The sequence below is a fragment of the Lissotriton vulgaris genome, chromosome 9, assembly GCF_964263255.1.
Source record: "Lissotriton vulgaris chromosome 9, aLisVul1.2, whole genome shotgun sequence".
NCBI lineage: Eukaryota > Metazoa > Chordata > Amphibia > Caudata > Salamandridae > Lissotriton > Lissotriton vulgaris.
Window position 1 is genome coordinate 1,232,779,681 of NC_141697.1, and position 18,523 is coordinate 1,232,798,203.

Genomic DNA, 18,523 nt, shown 5'->3' on the forward strand with positions numbered 1-18,523 from the left:
CCACCCATTGCCCCTGCCAGCGCTGCCAATGATAGTAACACAACTACTAACTATCACACTCTACAAGTGTGACACTTCGGCGGAGCATTCTAAGCCCCCAAAGCTACACGTATGACTTGGGCGCAGATAATAGTATTTTTTAATGTATATCGAATCGGTAATTAACTGTTGTTTTGGTCATCTTTAAATTAGCCAGTCGCAGAGTGTCACAAGCGCCGATGTTGACAATTAAATGCCGGTGCTGAGCACCGGAAACCACCGGCACAAATTATTCACTGATGGGTGTTTAGCAGATGATGTCTTTTCCAGAACTAGGAGGTTGTACTTGAGTTGAGCGATTGTGTGGGAGTTAAAAAATATATATTGCAGTGGAAATGTGTGGGAGCTGTGGTATCCGTTGAGAGTTAAGGTGTCCCTCTGGGAGTTCAGGTGTGTGATTGGAAGTTAGAATGTTTGTACTGGAGTTAAGATGTCTGTGTGGGAGTGCACCATGTCTGTGTAGGAGTTCAGGTGTTTGGGAATCAGTGTCTGTGTGGGAGTTCAGGTGTTTGGGAATCAGTGTCTGTGTGGGAGTTAAGGTGTCTGTGTGGGAGTTGAGGTGTCTGTGTGGGATTTCAGGTGTCTGTGTGGGAGCTGAGGTGTCTGTGTGGGAGTTCAGGTATCTGTGTGGGAGCTGAGGTGTCTGTGTTGATATTTCAGGTGTCTGTGTGGGAGCTGAGGTGTCTGTGTGGGATTTCAGGTGTCTATGTGGGAGCTGAGGTGTCTGTGTGGGAGCTGAGGTGTCTATGTTGAGATTTAAGGTATCTGTGTGGGAGCTGAGGTGTCTGTGTGGGAGTTCAGGTGTCTGTGTGGGAGCTGAGGTGTCTGTGTGAGATTTCAGGTGTCTGTGTGGCATTTCAGGTGTCTGTGTGGGAGCTGAGGTGTCTGTGTGAGTGTTTAGGTGTCTGTGTGTGAGCTGAGGTACCTGTCTGGGAGCTGAGGTGCCTGTCTGGGAGCTGAGGTGCCTGTGTGGGAGTTGAGGTGTCTGTGTGGGATCTGAGGTGTCTGTGTGGGATTTCAGGTGTCTTTGTGGGAGCTGAGGTGTCTATGTGGGAGTTCAGGTGTCTGCGTGGGAGCTGAAGTGTCTGTGTGGGTGCTGAGGTGCCTGTCTGGGAGCTGAGGTGTCTGTGTGAGATTTCAGGTGTCTGTGAGGGAGCTCAGGTGTCTGTGTGGAAGCTGAGGTGCCTGTCTGGGAGCTGAGGTGTCTGTGTGGGAGTTCAGGTGTCTGTGTGGGAGCTGAGATGTCTGTTTTGGGATTTCAGGTGTCTGTGTGGGATCTAATGTGTCTGTGTGGGAGTTCAGGTGTCTGTGTGGGAGCTCAAGTGTCTGTGTGGGAGCTCAGGTGTCTGTGTGGGAGCTCAGATTCTGTGTGGGAGCTCAGGTGTCTGTGTGGGAGTGCAGGTGACTGTGTGGGAGTTCAGGTGTCTGTGTGCAAGTTCAGGTGTCTGTGCGGGAGCTCAGGTGTCTGTGTGGGAGCTCATGTGTCTGTGTGAGAGCTCAGGTGTCTGTGTGGGATTTCAGGTGTCTGTGTGGGAGCTCATGTGTCTGCGTGCAAGTTCAGATGTCTGTGCTGCAGTGTCTGTGTGGGAGCTCAGGTCTCTGTGCTGCAGTGTCAGTGTGGGAGCTCAGGTCTCTCTGTGGGAGCTCAGGTGTCTGTTTGGGAGTTCAGGTGCCTGTGCTGCAGTGCCTGTGTGGGAGTTCAGGTGTCTGTGTGGGGGGTCAGGTGTCTGTGGGGGCTCAGGTGTCTTTGCTGCAGGGCCTGTGTGGGAGTTCAGGTGTCTGTGTGGGAGTTCAGGTGTCTGTGTGGGAACTCAGATGTCTGTGTGGGAGCTCAGGTGTCTGTGTGGGAGTGCAGGTGACTGTGAGGGAGTTCAGGTATCTGTATGCAAGTTCAGGTGTCTGTGTGGGAGCTCATGTGTCTGTGTGGGAGCTCAGGTGTCTGTGTGAGAGCTCAGGTGTCTGTGTGGGAGTTCAGGTGTCTGTGTGGGCGCTCAGGTGCCTGTGGGCAAGTTCAGGTGTCTGTGCTGCACTGTCTGTGTGGGAGCTCAGGTGTCTGTGTGGGAGCTCAGGTCTCTGTGCTGCAGTGTCTGTGTGGGAGCTCGGGTGTCTGTGTGGGAGCTCAGGTTTCTGTGTGGGAGCTCAGGTGTCTGTTTGGGAGCTCCGGTGTCTGTGCTGCATTGCCTGTGTGGGAGTTCAGGTGTCTGAGTGGGGGCTCAGGTGCCTGAGTGGGGGCTCAGGTGTCTGTGGGAGCTCAGGTGTCTGTGCTGCAGGGCCTGTGTGGGAGTTCAGGTGTCTTGTGGGAGTTCAAGTGTCTGTGTATGTATGTATGTATGTATAGGCATTTATATAGCGCACTACTTACCCGTAGGGTCCCAAGGCGCTTCGACCGCTGCGAAACCCTTCCTGGCTTCCCTGAGAGATGGTCCCTTAATGGGTATCTCCAGGGTGAGACCAGGCATCCCCGGCGGTCTGGTGGGGCCGTTAGTGAAGATGAGGCAAGCTAATGCCCAGAGTTGCCGAGTGTGATCGCTGATCAGAGTGGGCACCGAGGCGAGAGAATTATCGAGTCCGCTGACCCTGGTCCAGAAACCTGCCGCGCCGGGAATCGAACCCTGGTCCCGGGACGTCCTCTGCTCTCGGGTCTGCCGCCTCTAACCAGTGAGCCACACTACTTCACTCTGTGCTGCAGTGTCTGTGTGGGAGCTCATGTGTCTGTGTGCAATTTCAGGTGTCTGTGCTGCAGTGTCTGTGTGGGAGCTCAGGTGTCCGTGTGGGAGCTCAGGTGTCTGTGTGGGAGCTCAGGTGTCTGTGTGCAAGTTCAGGTGTCTGTGCTGCAGTGTCTGTGAGGGAGCTCAGGTGTCTGTGTGAGAGCTCAGGTGTCTGTGTGGTAGCTCAGGTGTCTGTGCTGCAGTGTCTGTGTGGGAGCTCAGGTGCCTGAGGGTAAGAGTGGTCTGTTTAACTCAGACACTCTGTTCATCACCACCCCCCTTTTCTGAGGAGGCATTTATGTTAGGCATTAAAGTTGAGACTGAAGGCAGCATAAGTTCATCACAGTGCCTGTCAGTGAGTCATAAAGGTGTTCAGACTACATGCTCATCCAATCCTTGGCCTCTGTGCTATGGTGGTTTGTACCAATTGCAATTATGATTCCATGCAAAGGTGTGTTAAAGAAATTCACAGCTGCAGAAATGATGACAGTGCACAACTAAAAGAAAATACAATGCTGATGGTGAGTGGGCACATTTTGTGTGTAGGGCGCAGTGAAGGAGATGCCAGGTAGTGCATGCAAATGAGAGTGAAAAGAAGGTGCAGAAGACAAAAGCGATTAGGTCAAATATATATGCAAATGAGGGACTTCAGAAAGATGTGGGAAGAAAAGGGTCATAAGTCTCTAAGATGAGACTACAGTGGAAAAGGATGAGACTGGAAGAAAAGGAGAGCTTTAGAAGCTCCAGACTATCACCGCTTCCACAGAATTGCTAATGTTCATTCATTCATATTTTCAAACATCTTTTAATTCACATTTTTCATAACAAAATCATTGTTGTTACTCATTTATCTGATATTGGTAACAAGCATTGGCAAAGCCAGTAGGTTTGGCTTGTTTAGGGTGCTTGTCCGTTACTGTGTGATATGTCTTTGATGAAAGCTCATAGAGATGGCACCAAAATACCTGTCAGGTGCTAATACGGGTACCACAGGATTTTATTTCCACTTTTAAGCCAGGCCGTTAATTATATGCAAAAATTAAGAGTGGGCTAAAGAACGGTGATGGATCAAACCCAGATCTGTTGACTGGGTGTGAGTGTTTGATTGGTTCAGATGCTCCGTCCATCACCACCCCCTTTTGTACCGAGTTAATTATATGGGCCACGCCCCCTGGAAAGGATTCCTTGTTCACAGTCTTAGGCCACGCCCCTTTTAGAGAGGCACACATTTTCCATCCCACTTAAAACCCTGCTGCTCAGTACTGTGGCCATACTACAGCGCCTTGAGTCTATCAGGGGTTAGCGTGAGCCACCGGGGCACACACAGTCACGAGGAGGCCAAACCTGGACTTCTCTTACTTGAGCTTAAGCTCAAGTCCTCCCAATAGGAGCCAAAGCAGGTTTAGAGAGAAACCTGACAAGGTAAATGAATGAATCAATCCATTAATCCACATTTCTTTAGCGGAAAACTGCCGGAAGGGGCTCCGGCGCTAACAAGAGAACCCACTGAGATGCCAGACATAGACTGGTACAGAAGGTGCACTGACGCTAACCAGAGAACCCCCTGAGACTCTAACCTTAGAGTGATACAGAAGGTGGATGGATGCTAGCCATAGAGAGTTACAGAAGGTGGATGACTGTCGAAAAATAGAAATATTGATGTACATAAGCAACGTTCATTTCCCTTTTCCCACTCCTCTCCCTGCGCGTACCCTGAATACCGTAAAGCATTTAACTACATCCTACTGCCAACAAAGGCCTGTACCCGTGTATACATGACAGCCATTTTAGGCACCCTGGCCCATTTTACCCGCCTGAGATTAGAATCACCGGCTCCCCTTCTGCATGTACACGACCCTGCCCTGAAAGGCAGCCCCCCTTTTTTTTGCTCGACCCACGCAAACCCCCCGTTCCCTCTTGAAGAAGCATCCTTCGCCCTAGCAGGCATAGCCCTCCCCCAGTTGCACCTGGCTGCCCCCGCTCTCATGTATGGGTCATAAGATCTCTCTCGCTCTCTGTGTGACTCTGTCCTTGCGTCCACCCTGGCTACCCCTCCCTTCTCCTCACGTAGGCAAGTCATAAACCTTCTTCTTCTGCAAGACCCTGTCCTTGAGAATCACGGCCGCGCCTGACCAACCCCTCCTTCCCTTCCATGAATGCCCCTCTGTGGGCAAGCCTTCCCTCCGCACTCGATTGTCCACGCAGCATTAATACCACTCCTTTGATGACCCTTTCCCCCGAGTCCGGCTGACCACACATGTCCGAGGCCATCGCCTGAGCCAGGAGATACCATTTACTGCCCTTATTGTATGAAGTCACTCCTCTTCAAAGGATCCTCTATTGGTCTTAGCCACCCCACCCCTTGGGCTATGATCAGGCGTACACATCCTGCAAAACACTCAGTTGCGTGATTGCCCTCCCCTCTTATCAGCAGGTCAAGGGTCCCCATTGTGAATGTATATGGGTAGGATCACCACGAGGATTATAGGGATGTCTTTCCTTTTGCGTCACACCGTCCTGATTGTGTTATCATGTGTTCTGTAGAGTATAAAAAGCCAGAGTCTCAGCTCACTTGTTAGAGCACCTCCCGAAAGACACTGTGTTTCGTGTCCGAAATGACATGCTCTCCTCATGAGAAATAAACTCTGTTCTTGATTCCTGCTCCCAGCGCCCGTCTCTTTATTTTGGTAATTATACAGAATGGGAACTAAGAGGCGGTTTGCGCCAGCAGCCTGGGCATCGATAGGATTATGGTTTCATTTTCCACAATTGGCGCCCACGTGGGGCCCATCAGTGACATAGGGTTCGGTAAGAGAGATCCAGACGAAGAAGTGAACGTCTAAATGATCGGGGCATGTCTGCCTTGAGAGGGCCCTCGCCCGGCAGCCGATCAGCAGAACTTCACCAATTCTGAACGGACCTCCCTTCAGTGACCTATTGTCCTGACTGGAATCCCACAGGAATGCTACATGGAGTAAGAGAACGAATGGGCGCTGGAGGAGGGAGTCGAAGAACTATCCGTATGGTCCGGTCCGGGTAAGATTAAGTAGGGCGTTCCTACGCCTGATTGGTAGGGTGGTTCTATCCACCCAACTGTTGATTGATTGTATTGAAAATCGGTATTTGTATACCGAAATTGCTGATTGTTGATTGTTTGTATTGAAAACCGGTATTTGTATACTGGCATTGTTGGTATTGGTTCATTTAGCTTTGAGGGCTACTTGACATATTGGTTCTCTTTTGAGAACGAGACATTCTCTGTTTGCAAACAGCGGCGAATAGGAACGTCGTCCCTCTTTGCAGATAGAGAAGGGTAGGTAATGTAGACTTTTGTCCCCGGTATTAATCCGTCATGCCTACCTTTCTCCCCACTGAATTGTTTGAAGTCGATTGATAACCGATTGTTGTTCTTTAAGAATTGTTGAAGTCGATTAATAATCGATGTTGTTCTTTAAGAATTGTTTGAAGTCGGTTGATAGTCGATGATTGTTCTTTTGAGATCTTCCCTGTCTACAAACTGAGACGAGTAGAAATATTCTGTCTTCCTTTTTGGATAGCGAAGGGCAGGTAATGCAGACTTTTGTCCCCGTTGTAATCCGTCATGCCTGTTTTTCTCCCCACTGATTGATTGAAAACCTGGACATTGTTGTTCCAGGCATTGTTTCGTTTGAGGTATTTTCCGCCTGCAAACAACGTGGAATAGAGATATTCTATCTAGTCTTTGCAAGCAGAAAAGGGTAGGTTATGCCCCTTTGTGAATTCGTCAGTCCTACCCACTCCCCACTGGTTGGTTATTGTGGGGTAGCTCGCATGGTCCGCCCAGGAGACTACTCTTATGGAGGACATATGCTCTCTACTCATGGGCCATTTAGTAGAAATAGACCGACTGGTCCGTCCAGGAGGCTACCCTAGTAAATGGAAGTACATCGCTCGGTCCGTCCAGGATGATACCCTAATGAAGGAATATATGTTCCCCTTTTGATCGATAATCTCGTTCCACCCCGGACCATTTATTGGAGGGGACTCGTCTGGTCCGTCCAGATGTACCCCCCCCCCCCCAGTGAAAAGGACACATAAAAATATGAAGTGATCACCGTTCCCTACTAACAGAAAGCTTTAGCTCGAAACACGCTAAGGAAGAGAAAGAAAAATAAAAGGAAATCAGGCTAAGTCAGTAACCCCCTGATGAGCTTTTGACTTCACCAAAAATAAGAAACATTAGAAACAGTTCGTAATAAGAAATGTAAAATGGCGAAAAGATTTGATAGCAGAACATAGCCGCGAGGTAGCTAGGCTTCACTGCCTGTTCCTGTTCGCAACATGCCTGCCTCATTGCCCGCCACGCCCAAATAACGGTCACATGAAATAGAAACAATAAAATAGGTACCTACCCTCATTCCGGAAGCTCCCAAGGTGCAACAGGTCCACGGTTACGCCCATCCGGAAGGCGAGGCCTCGAGGCACGAGGGGCCCGCCTGACCACGGTTGGGAGGAGATGATGTTGGGCAGGCGGTCCAAAGAATGGCAGAGTCCTCTCCTTCTCTCCTCTTCCGCTGCCCTGCAGGCCACGGGGGGGGGCTGTCTTGCCTCAGCCACCGACCACCCCCCCCTTCTGTCTCTCGCCTGGTCCGACCCACGAAGAAGGCAGAAGCCGAAGGCGAGAACGGCGGCGAATCAAGTAGTCCCGCCACATTTCAAATTCGCCGCATGCCATCGCCTGCTTGCCAAAGGCCGAAGCCAAGGCGAAAACGGCGGCAAATCAAGTAGTCCTGCCAGATGCCAAATTCACCGCATGCCGCCGCCTGCATAGGCACAGGTAGTCCTGCCACATGTCAAGGGAAAGGGGGGGCTGTCTTGCCTCAGCCGCCGACCACCCCCCCCCATCTTCAATGGCTGGCATGGCCGATATCGAAGACGACGGAGCCGAGGAACGGCGCGGGGTCGCTGGAAGGGGGAGGTGACGCGAACGAGCCTCCCCCACCTCCCTCCAGGTGGAGGCTTCCAGCGACACCCCAATGCTCTTACTTAAAGAGGGTCAACATCATAAAGCGGTCTTCTGCCCAGGACGGGCACTCGCTCCATATCGCCTCTCCTCGACCTTGAAGATTCTATAAGAGCCGGGGGGCCCCCGACCCCTCTGCATGGGTGCCCCCGCCCCCTTCACTGGGAACCACGACACCGGTGCGACTCCTGCCGGCACCAGCCTCGGATTAGGAATGGCTAAAATGCAGCCACGGCACAGACTTGTTCAGTTCCGGAGGAACACCAGGATGACCCGGTAGGAAAATTGTTGCCGCCCTTCCCACTCTTTGACTCATGGTCCATATTGTTAGACTGTTAACCTTATAGCACAAAACTTTTTGAATTCCCAACGGAAGGCTCTGGGCCAACCATGCAAGACTAGAGACATCCTGACTGAGCTGGAACTCGCCTGACCCCACCCAAAATGGCGCCGACACAAAATGAGACCTTTTTTGAATGAACTTTATTGTACCATGACCATGCAACTTTTTTTAACCCGAGATATATATATAACGTTTTGGATAATGAAAGTAAATATGAAGGATATTGAGCATGTGCTTGGACAATGAATTGACTTAGGGTGGGTACTGATTATGAGTTGGAAAATGAATTGGTGTAATTTAGATAAGGAATGAGTATTGGGTAATGAATTATGAATTGATTAAAACTGAATTCTTGACATGCATCATGCCTGCTCTGAAGGAAAATTTTACTTGACATGCATCATGCCTGCTCTGAAGGAAAATTTTAACACGATTTTATTGCACTGTTGCACTTTATGCCATGAACTGCCACCGATATCGTTTATTAAAAGTATTTTGAAAAAGAAAGCGTGGTTGTAGCAGTTGCCTTAATGAGTTTTGGATGTCTTCCTACTGTGAGCGAAGAATAAGTATGATGAAGGATGTAGATGAAAAGGGATTAGATATTTGACAGCTACAATTATGTATCGCAGGCAGCCAGGAAAGGTGTTTTAGACTCCCTTAAAAACGACTCCGCAGAAATGCCGCTTGACCGTCACCCTTGCACCCGACAAAGAGGGTTACGACCGGGTAACTCATGTAGATGGGCAGATCGTCAATGATTATCTATCTGACACTACTGGTCAATCTGGGCTTAAACGCCGAGATGGTAAAGAAAGGCAGTACGTGGAGAGGGGTCGAGTATGTGGTAAGTAAAAACTTTTTTCGGACTACTACATGCCGATGTACTTTGAATGCTGCCTCCCCACCCCTTCTTTTCCCTCCCTTCTGCAGGTCACGTCAGAACGTCGGCTGAAGTGTGGAAGAGCGACGGTCGGAACGCCGACGAAACAGGAAAAGAGGGAATATGTGTGTGGTCGTTATAACGATAGGTTCTTAAAAAAAAAAAAAAAAAAGACGTAGACTTAACATGACTATTCCTCCTTAGGACATAGCGACTGAAAGGATGGACTGACATAGAAACTGGACAGGTACTGAATGACGAAAAATTGACTAGAAATGACGTGTTAAATAATGTAACTGGACGTTCGACTAGGTAGGGAGAGGACAAAGAAAAATTATACAGGTAAGGGTTGCCACGGCACCACCCGTCTAGCAAGTTAGAAATGTTGTTAATGTTCAAAATGCACTACCCCCTTTCTCACACTCTTGTAGATATAGCCAAGCTGTCCGACTGTTCTCCCGATCAGTACTTGCCGTTGCCTCAGCCTGGAGAACTTCCCACCACAGGAGGGAACAGAAAAATGGATTAAGATCCAACCATGGGTAACTAGCACGACCAGGTTAATTACTGATCAACCACCCGAGGCGTGAGTATTGGTAATCGGGGACGCTCGCAGGTATGACAAGCGAGAAGGGAAAGGGGGGAAGGGCAGAAAGAGCTAAGCACGTAGATAAATAGGATAGTAAAGATACATAGGATATATATGTATAAATAGATCTTGTAAACTAACAATTGTTTTCTGTCTTGTCGTGAATGTCTTGTATATGTATAATACATGTGCCGTCTTCCCTGTCTGAGTTTGTGTGTGTATAAATGTACGAATTTATGTCTTCCCTCTGTCTGTATTTGTGCGTTACCTGACCTTTGCTGTTTCGTGTTGTGAGCGCACTAAATGACCTATTTTTGTACACGTCTCTCTCTCTCCCTCTCTCTCTCTCTCCCTCTCTCTCTCTCTCTCTCTCTCTCTCTCTCTCTCTCTCTCTCCCTACATGTCATACGTGTACCGAATGGCTCGTCTAGATTGCGGACGACTCTCACTCTCTATGAGAGTCTGCCTATTCTCTCTCCTTCATTGGTAAAATTGTGCCCCACCGGCACCAGTCTGATTTGATACATATTGAACGCAAAGGTGTTCAGCAAAATTGACCGAAACTAAAATGATTGTATCTCGCCATGTTACTGCCTCTCCTTTCTGCGAAAATGAATGAACTTGAATTGGCTGAGAAGGAAAGGACAGGTAAGACGACTAAAGTCCCCCAAAATCTGGCCATTTATAGGGGAACTGTATGTCAATGGCACCTTATGTCTGTTTTTCAGAGACGAACGCCAACGTCCAGATTGAACTCCCAACGCCCGGATTGCCCCACCCCCCCCCCTTTTTTGCACCCAAGCGCAAGCACCCGAAGCGTCCCCGCCCCATTTTTGATAAACCCCAATTGCTGTCCCGAATATGAACTTGATGCACATGAGTAGCTGTTGACCCTCGAGAATACCCTGTTTTGCCTGACTCTCGATAATGACACCCCCGCCCTGCTCGAAAAAGGTTAGCCAGTCCTGATGGGACATGCTCCGTAGAATGCTGAATATGATGTAATGCACAGTTGATGGGAACCTCACTTGATTCATAAATAAAACGATGAATAGACCTGCCATGAACCCAGTAGGAATACTGACACGTGCACTGCTTGGTAATGGACCTCTGACTGTGACCAATGAGCATATCTCCCAAATGCGTAGAATTGAGGGAGGAATTCAGCATGCATAGATATCTTCTTTTGCCATTTCACTGAAACATTGTCTTGTACCTATTCAAAGATTCACGATCACCGAAGGAGATGGGTCAGAAGTGGCGTACAGCCTGGCTGCGGATCTTGGGACTCGTGTGACCTCGACCAAAGGTGGAGCCGCAGAGCAACAGGATACGGGACGAGACCGCAACTTCAATGTGGAACATGAAAAACGGCGAGCCACCTCGAAGCCACTCGCCTGCTAAAACCACGTGTGCCTGGAGTCTCCGTCCCCCTTCCTTGAGCCCGATGGATGGGCCTGCCTGCTTGTTATCCTTTGCTCCCTTGGTCCCTTTTGCGTGTCCCAGGAGCTCTGACCCAACTCCACCCTCTCCCCTATCGACTATTTGAACCACACTCACCCTCTTTTCCACGTGACTTTTTGCCAAAGGAAAAAACAGCATTCCACTGGGAATAGGGTGCTGCCATAGAACTATGGGTGCCGAGCATAAGGCGCCACCAACCGGATTGTTTAGGAAACAGGACTGTGGTCTAACAGCAGAGGACTGACCGCACCCTGCAACGCGAAAGGATAGAACAGAGCTGGACCCATAGCTCCACCGCCGGTGCTCAACAGCGCCAACGAAAGTACTCGGACTAGAGCCTACCAGTGATGGCTCACTGACAAAAAGACACTGGGACGAAGAAATATTGTATATTGAGCTGAATTCCGCTCTCAACTACCTGGTCAAAACTGTTCATTGGTTACATTTTTAGTCAGAAACATTTATGCTATGTAGTGCTTTGAAATGATAAGAACTCGACAAATGCAATGTCCTATGTGCCGTATTCTGCCAAACACATCAACTGTCCATGATTATATACCATATGCCAATATTGGCAATGCTAATTCTGCGACCGTGCCTATTTATATGTACCATCATCGATCACGAAAATGAACTTTTGCTATGTAAAAAGGGGCGACTGTCGAAAAATAGAAATATTGATGTACATAAGCAACGTTCATTTCCCTTTTCCCACTCCTCTCCCTGCGCGTACCCTGAATACCGTAAAGCATTTAACTACATCCTACTGCCAACAAAGGCCTGTACCCGTGTATACATGACAGCCATTTTAGGCACCCTGGCCCATTTTACCCGCCTGAGATTAGAATCACCGGCTCCCCTTCTGCATGTACACGACCCTGCCCTGAAAGGCAGCCCCCCTTTTTTTTGCTCGACCCACGCAAACCCCCCGTTCCCTCTTGAAGAAGCATCCTTCGCCCTAGCAGGCATAGCCCTCCCCCAGTTGCACCTGGCTGCCCCCGCTCTCATGTATGGGTCATAAGATCTCTCTCGCTCTCTGTGTGACTCTGTCCTTGCGTCCACCCTGGCTACCCCTCCCTTCTCCTCACATAGGCAAGTCATAAACCTTCTTCTTCTGCAAGACCCTGTCCTTGAGAATCACGGCCGCGCCTGACCAACCCCTCCTTCCCTTCCATGAATGCCCCTCTGTGGGCAAGCCTTCCCTCCGCACTCGATTGTCCACGCAGCATTAATACCACTCCTTTGATGACCCTTTCCCCCGAGTCCGGCTGACCACACATGTCCGAGGCCATCGCCTGAGCCAGGAGATACCATTTACTGCCCTTATTGTATGAAGTCACTCCTCTTCAAAGGATCCTTTATTGGTCTTAGCCACCCCACCCCTTGGGCTATGATCAGGCGTACACATCCTGCAAAACACTCAGTTGCGTGATTGCCCTCCCCTCTTATCAGCAGGTCAAGGGTCCCCATTGTGAATGTATATGGGTAGGATCACCACGAGGATTATAGGGATGTCTTTCCTTTTGCGTCACACCGTCCTGATTGTGTTATCATGTGTTCTGTAGAGTATAAAAAGCCAGAGTCTCAGCTCACTTGTTAGAGCACCTCCCGAAAGACACTGTGTTTCGTGTCCGAAATGACATGCTCTCCTCATGAGAAATAAACTCTGTTCTTGATTCCTGCTCCCAGCGCCCGTCTCTTTATTTTGGTAAGTATACAGAATGGGAACTAAGAGGCGGTTTGCGCCAGCAGCCTGGGCATCGATAGGATTATGGTTTCATTTTCCACATGGATGCTAGCCACAGAGTGTTACAGAAGGTGGACGGATGCTAGCCTTAGAGTGACACAGAAGGTGGACGGATGCTTGCCATAGAGTGTTACAGAAGGTGGATGGATGCTAGCCAGAGAGGTACAGAAGGTGGATGGATGCTAGCCATAGAGAGTTACAGAAGGTGGATGGATGCTACCCAGAGAGTGTTACAGAAGGTGGATGGTGCTCGCCATAGAGAGTTACAGAAGGTGGATGGATGCTAGCCTTAGAGTGACACAGAAGGTGGACGGATGCTAGCCAGAGAGTGTTACAGAAAGTGGACGGATGCTAGCCAGAGAGGTACAGAAGGTGGATGGATGCTAGCCATAGAGAGTTACAGAAGGTGGATGGATGCTACCCAGAGAGTGTTACAGAAGGTGGATGGTGCTCGCCATAGAGAGTTACAGAAGGTGGATGGATGCTAGCCATAGAGTGTTACAGAAGGTGGACAGATGCTAGCCAAGAGAACCCCAGTGATGCTAGCTAGAGAGTGGTACAGAAGGTGGATGGATGCTAGCCAGAGAGGTACAGAAGGTGGATGGATGCTAGCCATAGAGAGTTACAGAAGGTGGATGGATGCTACCCACAGAGTGTTACAGAAGGTGGATGGTGCTCGCCATAGAGAGTTACAGAAGGTGGATGGATGCTAGCCATAGAGTGTTACAGAAGGTGGACGGATGCTAGCCAAGAGAACCCCAGTGATGGTAGCTAGAGAGTGGTACTGAAGGTGGATGGATGTTAGCCATAGAGTGATACAGAAGGTGGATGGATGCTAGCGAAGAGAACCCCAGTGATGCTAGCCAGAGAGTGTTACAGAAGGTGGATGGATGCTAGCCAGAGAGTGTTACAGAAGGTGGATGGATGCTAGCCATAGAGTGTTACAGAAGGTGGATGGATGCTAGCCAGAGAGTGTTACAGAAGGTGGATGGATGCTAGCCATAGAGAGGTACAGAAGGTGGACTGATGCTAGCCTTGGAGTGATACAGAAGGTGGACGGATGCTTGCCATAGAGTGTTACAGAAGGTGGATGGATGCTAGCCATAGAGAGTTACAGAAGGTGGACGGATGCTAGTCTTAGAGTGTTACAGAAGGTGGACTGATGCTAGCCATAGAGTGATACAGAAGGTGGATGGATGCTAGCCAGAGAGTGTTACAGAAGGTGGACGGATGCTAGCCATAGAGTGATACAGAAGGTGGATGGATGCTAGCCAGAGATTGATACAGAAGGTGGATGGATGTTAGCCAGAGATTGTTACAGAAGGTGGATGGATGCTAGCCATAGAGTGATACAGAAGGTGGATGGATGCTAGCCAGAGAGTGTTACAGAAGGTGGACGGATGCTAGCAATAGAGTGATACAGAAGGTGGATGGATGCTAGCCAGAGAGTGTTACAGAAGGTGGACGGATGCTAGTCATAGAGAGGTACAGAAGGTGGATGGATGCTCGCCTTAGAGTAATACAGAAGGTGGATGGATGCTAGCCAGAGAGTGTTACAGAAGGTGGACGGATGCTAGCCATAGGGAGGTACAGAAGGTAGACAGATGCTAGCCTTAGAGTGATACAGAAGGTGAACGGATGCTAGCCATAGAGTGTTACAGAAGGTGGATGGATGCTAGCCAGAGAGTGTTACAGAAGGTGGATGGATGCTAGCCAGAGAGTGTTACAGAAGATGGATGGATGCTAGCCATAGAGTGTTACAGAAGATGGATGGATGCTAGCCATAGAGTGTTACAGAAGGTGGATGGATGCTAGCCTTAGAGTGATACAGAAGGTGGATGGATGCTAGCCAGAGAGTGTTACAGAAGGTGGATGGATGCTAGCCATAGAGTGTTACAGAAGATGGATGGATGCTAGCCATAGAGTGTTACAGAAGGTGGATGGATGCTAGCCTTAGAGTGTTACAAAAGGTGGATGGATGCTAGCCAGAGAGTGTTACAGAAGGTGGATGGATGCTAGCCATAGAGTGTTACAGAAGGTGGATGGATGCTAGCCATACTGTGTTAAAGAAGGTGGATGGATGCTAGCCATAGAGAGGTACAGAAGGTGGACGGATGCTAGTCTTAGAGTGTTACAGAAGGTGGATGGATGCTAGCCTAAGAGTGATACAGAAGGTGGACGGATTCTAGCCATAAAGAGTTACAGAAGGTGGATGGATGCTAGCCATAGAGAGTTACAGAAGGTGGACGGATGCTAGCCTTAGAGTGATACAGAAGGTGGACGGATGCTAGCCATAGAATGTTACAGAAGGTGGATGGATGCTAGCCTTAGAGACGTAGAGAAGGTGGACGGATGCTAGCTATAGAGAGGTACAGAAGGTGGATGGATGCTAGCCAGAGAGGGGTACAGAAGGTGGGTGGATGCTAGCCATAGAGAGGTACAGAAGGTGGACTGATGCTAGCCTTAGAGTGATACAGAAGGTTGACCGATGCTTGCCATAGAGTGTTACAGAAGGTGGATGGATGCTACCCATAGAGAGGTACAGAAGGTGGATGGATGCTAGCCATAGAGAAGTACAGAAGGTGGCCGGATGCTAGCCTTAGAGTGATACAGAAGGTGGATGGATGCTAACTAAAGAGAGGTACAGAAGGTGGACGGATGCTAGCCATAGAGAGGTACAGAATGTGGATGGATGCTAGCCAGAGAGAGGTACAGAAGGTGGGACAGATGCTAGCCATGGAGAGGTACAGAAGGTGGACGGATGCTAGCCATAGAGAGGTACAGAAGGTGGATGGATGCTAGCCATAGAGAGGTACAGAAGGTGGATGGATGCTAGCCATAGAGTGTTACAGAAGGTGGATGGATGCTAGCCAGAGAGAGGTACAGAAGGTGGGACAGATGTTAGCCATAGAGAGGTACAGAAGGTGGACGGATGCTAGCCATAGAGAGGTACAGAAGGTGGATGGATGCTAGCCAGAGAGAGGTAGAGAAGGTGGGACAGATGCTAGCCATGGAGAGGTACAGAAGGTGGACGGATGCTAGCCATAGAGAGGTACAGAAGGTGGATGGATGCTAGCCATAGAGAGGTACAGAAGGTGGATGGATGCTAGCCATAGAGTGTTACAGAAGGTGGACGGATGCTAGCCATAGAGAGGTACAGAAGGTGGATGGATGCTTGCCATAGCGAGGTTTAGAAGGTGGATGGATGCTAGCCATAGAGTGTTACAGAAGGTGGATGGATGCTAGCCAGAGAGTGTTACAGAAGGTGGATGGATGCTAGCCAGGGAGTGTTACAGAAGATGGATGGATGCTAGCCATAGAGTGTTACAGAAGATGGATGGATGCTAGCCATAGAGTGTTACAGAAGGTGGATGGATGCTAGCCTTAGAGTGATACAGAAGGTGGATGGATGCTAGCCAGAGAGTGTTACAGAAGGTGGATGGATGCTAGCCATAGAGTGTTACAGAAGATGGATGGATGCTAGCCATAGAGTGTTACAGAAGGTGGATGGATGCTAGCCTTAGAGTGTTACAAAAGGTGGATGGATGCTAGCCAGAGAGTGTTACAGAAGGTGGATGGATGCTAGCCATAGAGTGTTACAGAAGGTGGATGGATGCTAGCCATACTGTGTTAAAGAAGGTGGATGGATGCTAGCCATAGAGAGGTACAGAAGGTGGACGGATGCTAGTCTTAGAGTGTTACAGAAGGTGGACGGATGCTAGCCTTAGAGTGATACAGAAGGTGGACGGATGCTAGCCATAGAATGTTACAGAAGGTGGATGGATGCTAGCCTTAGAGACGTAGAGAAGGTGGACGGATGCTAGCTATAGAGAGGTACAGAAGGTGGATGGATGCTAGCCAGAGAGGGGTACAGAAGGTGGGTGGATGCTAGCCATAGAGAGGTACAGAAGGTGGACTGATGCTAGCCTTAGAGTGATACAGAAGGTTGACCGATGCTTGCCATAGAGTGTTACAGAAGGTGGATGGATGCTACCCATAGAGAGGTACAGAAGGTGGATGGATGCTAGCCATAGAGAAGTACAGAAGGTGGCCGGATGCTAGCCTTAGAGTGATACAGAAGGTGGATGGATGCTAACTAAAGAGAGGTACAGAAGGTGGACGGATGCTAGCCATAGAGAGGTACAGAATGTGGATGGATGCTAGCCAGAGAGAGGTACAGAAGGTGGGACAGATGCTAGCCATGGAGAGGTACAGAAGGTGGACGGATGCTAGCCATAGAGAGGTACAGAAGGTGGATGGATGCTAGCCATAGAGAGGTACAGAGGGTGGATGGATGCTAGCCATAGAGTGTTACAGAAGGTGGATGGATGCTAGCCAGAGAGAGGTACAGAAGGTGGGACAGATGTTAGCCATAGAGAGGTACAGAAGGTGGACGGATGCTAGCCATAGAGAGGTACAGAAGGTGGATGGATGCTAGCCAGAGAGAGGTAGAGAAGGTGGGACAGATGCTAGCCATGGAGAGGTACAGAAGGTGGACGGATGCTAGCCATAGAGAGGTACAGAAGGTGGATGGATGCTAGCCATAGAGAGGTACAGAAGGTGGATGGATGCTAGCCATAGAGTGTTACAGAAGGTGGACGGATGCTAGCCATAGAGAGGTACAGAAGGTGGATGGATGCTTGCCATAGCGAGGTTTAGAAGGTGGATGGATGCTAGCCATAGAGTGTTACAGAAGGTGGATGGATGCTCGCCTTAGAGTGATACAGAAGGTGGATGGATGCTAGCCAGAGAGTGTTACAGAAGGTGGATGGATGCTAGCCATAGAGAGGTACAGAAGGTGGACTGATGCTAGCCTTGGAGTGATACAGAAGGTGGACGGATGCTTGCCATAGAGTGTTACAGAAGGTGGATGGATGCTAGCCATAGAGAGGTACAGAAGGTGGATGGAAGCTAGCCATAGAGAGGTACAGAAGGTGGCCGGATGCTAGCCTTAGAGTGATACAGAAGGTGGATGGATGCTATCTAAAGAGAGGTACAGAAGGTGGACGGATGCTAGCCATAGAGAGGTACAGAAGGTGGATGGATGCTAGCCATAGAGTGATACAGAAGGTGGATGGATGCTAGCCAGAGAGAGGTACAGAAGGTGGGACGGATGTTAGCCATAGAGAGGTACAGAAGGTGGACGGTTGCTAGTCATAGAGAGGTACAGAAGGTGGATGGATGCTAGCCAGAGAGAGGTACAGAAGGTGGATGGATGCTAGCCATAGCGTGATACAGAAGGTGGACGGATGCTAGCCATAGAGAGGTACAGAAGGTGGATGGATGCTAGCCATAGAGAGGTACAGAAGGTGGATGGATGCTAGCCATAGAATGTTACAGAAGGTGGACGGATGCTAGCCATAGAGAGGTACAGAAGGTTGATCGATGCTTGCTATAGCAAGGTTTAGAAGGTGGATGGATGCTAGCCATAGAGTGTTACAGAAGGTGGATGGATGCTCGCCTTAGAGTGATACAGAAGGTGGATGGATGCTAGCCAGAGAGTGTTACAGAAGGTGGATGGATGCTAGCCATAGAGAGGTACAGAAGGTGGACTGATGCTAGCCTTGGAGTGATATAGAAGGTGGACGGATGCTTGCCATAGAGTGTTACAGAAGGTGGATGGATGCTAGCCATAGAGAGGTACAGAAGGTGGATGGATGCTAGCCATAGAGAGGTACAGAAGGTGGCCGGATGCTAGCCGTAGAGTGATACAGAAGGTGGATGGATGCTATCTAAAGAGAAGTACAG